Source organism: Choloepus didactylus, chromosome 13 (genome assembly GCF_015220235.1).
Source record: "Choloepus didactylus isolate mChoDid1 chromosome 13, mChoDid1.pri, whole genome shotgun sequence".
Lineage (NCBI taxonomy): Eukaryota > Metazoa > Chordata > Mammalia > Pilosa > Megalonychidae > Choloepus > Choloepus didactylus.
Genome location: NC_051319.1, coordinates 19620258 through 19626916, shown reverse-complemented (window position 1 = coordinate 19626916; position 6659 = coordinate 19620258). Strand labels below are relative to the sequence as shown.

The window sequence follows — 6659 nt, the reverse complement described above, 5'->3', positions numbered from 1 at the left end:
CATACAAATGGTAGAGGGTCAGAGAGTGTGCTGAAGGGAGAACAGGGGCCAGAGTCCCCATAGGCCCCATACCAGGAGTGGAGCACACCCCAAGATCCCATTACGACCCTCAGCCCTCAGCAACAGGAACCAGAGGGGGACTTGGAATGATTAGAAGTAGGCCCTCCAAAGCATAGGGCCCCTGAGGGGGGGGCCCAAGAAGGGCTAAGAGTGTGCCCAGGTCTAAGGGTGGTACACTGAAGAACACTGTAATGAATGAGCAACAGGATCTGAAGAGTGCACACCAAGCAGAGAGAGAGGCATTGAAGCTGACCTCAAAGTTCTGAGCCTAGAGACTAAGCCATTAGTCAAGGGCTACCCTTCCCTTCTAAACAATGTTGTAGGCCATTTATACCTCTGAGACATTTCAATGAAATGAGATAAAATAAACGTAACTGTGGAAAGTTAGTCAACTGCTCAGTGCCTCCATTTCTTCACTTGCAAAATGGTAGTAAAAAGGCACCAACCTCACATATTTGTCAACAATATTGAGTTAATATTTGTGAATCAGAACAGAGACTGGCACAGAGGAAGTGCTATTTAAGCAGCTATTAAATGCATAATTTCTTAGACTTTTCCAGAACCTTACTGCACACATGAACAACACATAAACGAAGGAGAGTTGAAGAATTTCACAGGTTACTAGAATATTACATTTCAACATACAACTACCTTCTCCTTCTGGAAGCTTCTCTTTACTTCCTTTGGGAAGTGCAACAAAGAAAAAATGGAAATTTTTTCCTGCTTTAAATATTGTTCATGTAAAATTGCATCACTTCCAACTGATGTTTTAGCTGAGACCCAAACTCAAATGTTTTGCTTTGAAAGGCCTTCTTCTGTTACAACCTAAATCTAGAGGTCCTCAACAGATTGGCATGCCATTTGTGCCTGCATTGTAACACGGTGAGCTAAGCTTTTTTCATCCTCTCCATAGCATTTATTCCATTTTAACTTAGAGAGAACGCATATTTATCCATCTGTCTGCCTTTGTTAGACTGTAAGTTCCTTGTGGTCTGGGGCTGTGTCATTTTCATCTCTCTGTTTCCTCAGCAGTGTCGAGCACAGCATTTACACAATGTACATATTCACTAGCTCTTGGCTGAACGACACTGATTCAGGAAAAGCACACAAGTGACATGTGTGTACAAACACTTTCAAGTAGATGAATAACTGGTTTTCTTGTAAAAACCAGAAACAGTCTGTGTAAGGTATCTGGTGGGGCCCTTCATCTGTGACAGCATCTGGATCACCTGTTTTGTCTGAAGACTAAACTTTTAACCTCAGCCCCACATCACAGCCCAAAGTAGAGATGTAAATGAAGCCATGTGGTCGAGCAGGCCTAACAAACAGCAGTCGCATTTCTTCTGTTGCTTTAAACTTTTGAAGTTTCCCATGACTGCAGATTGTTAGAATTATTTGAAATATGTTTCCAAAGTCTTTCCTCAGCCCTCTTTCGAAATAAGTCATATCCAGCTGCAGTCACTGCCACGTTGTAATATAGATGAAACACATTTAAATTTGTTTTCTATTAACATAGAAAAATCTGAACTCTGAATCCTGAGCAAGCACTTATGGTATCAGAGGGAGTTAAAGCAGAAAAGACCTCAGAGATCAGCTAATACAGTTCCGTACTTTTCCTGATGAAGATTCATAAACAAAGAGGTAAGGAACTGACCTACTTACCCATGCAACTCAGCAGATTACGTTGCAAGGAATGTGCAAACGACTGAGAAATAAGTTTTAGTTGAGGCATTATATACGGGATTTTCATGTGGGGTTGAAATTGTTAATATTAAGTTTTGTTTGTTGGTTGGTTAAACCCAATTTTCTGTCAGTTTCTGTCATTCTGTTCTCTCCTGTTGCCTCCAATTGTTTGACCTCTTTTCCTGTCTGGATTGTCTTGCTCATGGTGTCCTTTAGGTGTTGCCTTTTCCTGGGGTGCATCTGAATCTTTTTCTCTTCTAGCACTACTTTCTTCTCTCATGGTGAGCCTCTCTGCTCTCCTGGCTTCCACAACCACTGTACTTTAATATCTTCCAAATGTCTAATTCCTACCTCAGAAATAGACATTCCTGCTCTACTAACTCTTCTGTCCTAAAGGACATTTCCACCCAAATATCTTCCAAAAATACATGACATTCAGGACACAATGCAAATGTCTTTACAACGGCACTGAGGATTCTTAAAATGCGGTCCTGGCTTCTCTCTAAGCTCATCTTTCACCTCTCTTCGCCTCACATCTACTCAGCCAGTCATAACAGTCTACTTGCAGTTCCTGAACACGTGTCCTTGTGTCCTTGTGTGCCTCCATTCCTTTGTGCTCAGTGCACCTTTGCCTGGAAGCTTCCCGCTGCCTTTGCCTGGCTAACTCCCATTCAACTTTACAAATGCAAGTCAAAGGCCCTGTCTTTCAAGATGTCTTCCTGTCTCCCGAATCTGTGTTGGGTGCCTCTCTCATGTCTATGTTTTAATGAACTAACTTTGCTACATCATTTACCACAGTTCCATATTTATTAGATAGTAAATATTATATCTAATACTTATTGTTAGGTAGCTGACAATAGAATATACATGAGCTCCGTTTCTGTAGAGATGATTGAGCTTGGAACCATTCCCGGCACCTGGTAAAATTTCAATTTATGACTGATAAATTACCAAGAAAATAAAAGATGAATATAAAAAGAAGCCCAGACCCTTTCAGCCATGTTAAATTTTATTTTGATATAGTTTCAAACCTATAGGAAAGTCATAAAACTATTACAAAAAGCTCACATATACCTTCTTCAGATTCTTTAATTGTTTGCATAAATATATGCATACTGTTTTTTTAAAAACATTTGGGAGTTAGTTGAAAACATCATGCCCCTTTACCCCTAAATATTGTGGTGTGCATTTCCTAAAATCAAGGTACTCTTTTATATTATCAAAATCAGGAAATCTAACATTGACATAATATGATTATCTAATTCGTAGTCTATGTTTGTGCCTATAATGTCCTTTATAAATATTTTTTTCTGATCCAAGATCTAATCCAAAATCAAAATTTGTATGTTATTGTCATGTCTCCCCTATTTCCTTTAATCTGGGTCAGTTCCCCAGCCTTTCTTTGTGTTTTTGACCTTGATATTTTTTTCTTTGAACAACAGCTTCCAAAAGTTTATTGCATATGCATGTTCTACAAGTAGGAACTTACCCCATAGTTACACTGACCAGCACTTTCCAAGATAGGTGTACAAGAATGCTCATCACAGTGCTGTTAGTTATAGTAAAAAACAAGGCAAGAGCAAGACTAAGAAAATGGAAACAACCAAAGAAACCAGGGACAGATTAAATAATCAGCACTGCATCATCCACCACCTTGATCCACACCAGCATCACCTCTGGCCTAATATTTTTCAGTAGCTTCTAAATGATCTTCATATATCCTATCTTGTACCCCTACCTCACCCAAGTCCTTTCCTCATCGTACAGAAAGAGACATTTTTTCAAAATGCAAATCATACACATATGCGCACACACACACACACAAACACACACACATACAGCCTGCTTGATACCCTTCCAACCCTTCCCCTTGCTCCAGGATAAAACCCAAACTCCTTTCCATGGCTAACCAGATGTTGCCATGGTCTAGTCAACCTGCCTCTCTAGCCTTATCTTGGGACAGGCTCCAGCCTCAATTTTAGCCCTTCCTACTCCAATACTACTTTCAGTCCCAGGATTGTTGTACAGGCTATTCCATCTACTGAGAGGTTTTTTTTTTTTTTTTAATTTCATTTTATTGAGATTGCTCACATACCATACAATCATCTGAGGGTCCAAAGTATACAATGAATTGCCCACAGTACCATCATACAGCTGTGCATACGTCACCACAATTAATTTTTTTTCAATTTTTAGAACATTTTCATTACCCCAGAAAAAGAAATAAAGACAATAAAAGAAAACTCAAATCCTCCCATACCCCTAACCACCCCCACTCCATTATTGACTCATAGTATTGGGCTAGTACATTTGCTACTGTTGATGAAAGAATGTTAAAATACTACTAACTGTAGTACATAGTTTGCAATAGGCATATATTTTTCCCTATATACCCTGCTATTATTATCTTCTAGTTATAGTGTCATATATTTGTTCTAGTTCAGGAAAGAGTTTTCTAATATCTGTACAGTTAATCATGGACATTGTCCACCACAACATTCACTGTTCTATACATTCCGGTCTTTTAACCTCCAACTTTCCTTCTGGTGACATATGTGACTCTAAGCTTCCCCTTTCCATCACAGACACACACCATTCAGCACTGTTAGTAATTCTCACAATAATGTGCTACCGTCACCTCTGTCCATTTCCAAGCACTTAAGTTCAACTTAGTTGAACATTCTGCTCATAATAAGCAACTGCTTCCCATTCTTTAGCCTTGTTCTATATCCTGGCAACCTATATTTTGTGTCTATGAGTTTACATATTATAATAGATTCATATCAGTGAGACCCTGCAATATTTGTCCTTATGTGTCTGACTTATTTCACTCAGTATAGTGCCCTCAAGATTTCTTCATCAGCCTGTTCTTTTCTTTAGGATGGTTTTGTTCACCCATCATACTTTCCATCCTAAGCAAACAATCGGGGGTTCCCTGTGTATTCACCACCATCACCACTATCTATCTTCATTTCTTCCACAAAGCAGGAGGAAGAGTCAAAGAAGATAGAGAGACAAGAGAAGAAGAAAAAAGAAATAGAAAAAAAAATGACAGCTAAAAAGCAACAAAAGGAAAGATAGCATTGAACTAAAGTAGAATAAAGAGTCAGACAACATTACCAGTGCCAAGAGTCCTATATCCCTCCCTTTGTTCTCCCTCTTATATGCATTTAGCTTTGGTATACTGTCTTTGTTACTTTAATGTAGCATAATACAATGTTTCTATTAATTATAGTCTCTAGTTTGCGTTGATTGTATTTTTTCCCCAATACCTCTCTATTTTTAACACCTTGCAAAGTTGACATCCATTTGTTCTCCCTCATGAAAAAATGTATTTGTACATTTTATCACAATTGTTGAACCCTCTAGGTTTCACTGAGTTATACAGTCCCAGTCTTTATCTTTCCACTTTCCTTCTGGAAAAGATCTTCTGTTGTATGTCTTCATTGTGTTTTTTATCTCTTATCTTGTGCTTTTTATATCTATAGATTCTGCCAATAATTTTTTCAAGCTTTCAATTTCTACCTTATGTTCACCCAGTGTTTTCTTTATAGCCTTCATCTCTTGTCAAATCTTCCCTGAACTGATGCTCCTAACCTTCCTCTTTCAACCACACTCATGGCCATCTTTGTTCAGTGTACTTACATTGCTGTGCTACCACCACCCAAAATCGTGTTTCAAACCTCTCACTCCTGTCTTTTCCTTTCTGTCTGTAGTGCTCCCTTTAGTATTTCCTTGTTCACAAACTCTCTCATTGTCTGTTTATCAGAGAATATTTTAAACTCTCCCTCATATTTGAAGGACAGTTTTGCCAAATACAGGATTCCTGGTTGGCAGTTTTTCTCTTTCAGTATGTTAAATATATCACCCCACTTCCTTCTTGCCTCCATGGTTTCTATTGAGAAATCCACACATAGTCTTAACTTCCTTTGTATGTGATGGATCACTTTTCCCTTGCTGCTTTCAGGATTCTCTCTTTGTCCTTGATGTTTGATAATCTGATTATTAAGTGTCTTGCCATAGTTCTATTCAGGTATTCTGTTTTGGGTACGCTGCGCTTCTTGGGTCTGTAATTTTATGTCTTTCATAAGAGATGGGAAATTGTCATTGATTATTTCCTTTATTATTGCTTCTACCCCTTTTCCCTTCTCTTCTCCTTCTGGGATACCCATGACACATACATTCATGCACTTCATGTTGTCATTCAGTTCCCTGAGATTTTGCTCATATTTTTCCATTCTTTTCCCTATCTGTTCTTTTGTGTGTAGGCTTTCAGGTGTCTTGTTCTCGAGTTCCTGAGTGTTTTATTCTGCCTCTTGAGATCTTCTGCTGTATGTCTTCATTGTGTTTTTCATCTCTTATCTTGTGCTTTTCATTTCTATAGATTCTGCCAATAAATTTTTCAAGCTTTCAATTTCTACCTTATGTTCACCCAGTGTTTTCTTTATAGCCTTCATCTCTTGTCAAATCTTCCCTGAACTCATTGATTTGGTTTTTGATTTGATTTAGCATATTTCTTTGAAAATCTTTAATAGATTGTTTTATTAAAGTGAAACAGTATCTCAATTGTATCTTGATTGAGGTGTAAGTTTGTTCCTTTGACTGGGCCATATCTTCGTTTTTCCTAGTGTACATTGTGGTTTTCTGTTGTCTAGGCATTTGGTTTCCTTGGTTACCCCAATCAGATTTTCTCAGACCAGAACAGGTTCAGCTCTCAGAATGGGGTTATATTCAGTTTCAAGTCTCCCTGCAAGTGTGTTTTAGAGATTGACAGACTTTCTTGTGAGGTCTCTAGCCACTGTGCTTTTCCTAATCTGCCCAGCAGGTGGTGCCTGTCAGCCTTTTGCTCCTGACTGGTGTAGGAAGGTGTGGCCCCTTTAGTTTCTGTTTTGGCTATTTTCCCCCAGACTCTGGGG

At 38.7% G+C, this 6659-nt stretch overlaps 1 long non-coding RNA gene across 1 annotated transcript; it reads left to right on the top strand.

The window, feature by feature from the left end:
• Positions 1 to 1598: 1598 nt before the first annotated feature.
• LOC119507920 lies at positions 1599 to 4769 on the top strand. The gene is made up of 2 exons (XR_005211365.1): positions 1599 to 1701; positions 4729 to 4769. It is a non-coding gene; the product is annotated as an uncharacterized LOC119507920 (long non-coding RNA).
• The last annotated feature ends 1890 nt before the right edge of the window (positions 4770 to 6659 follow it).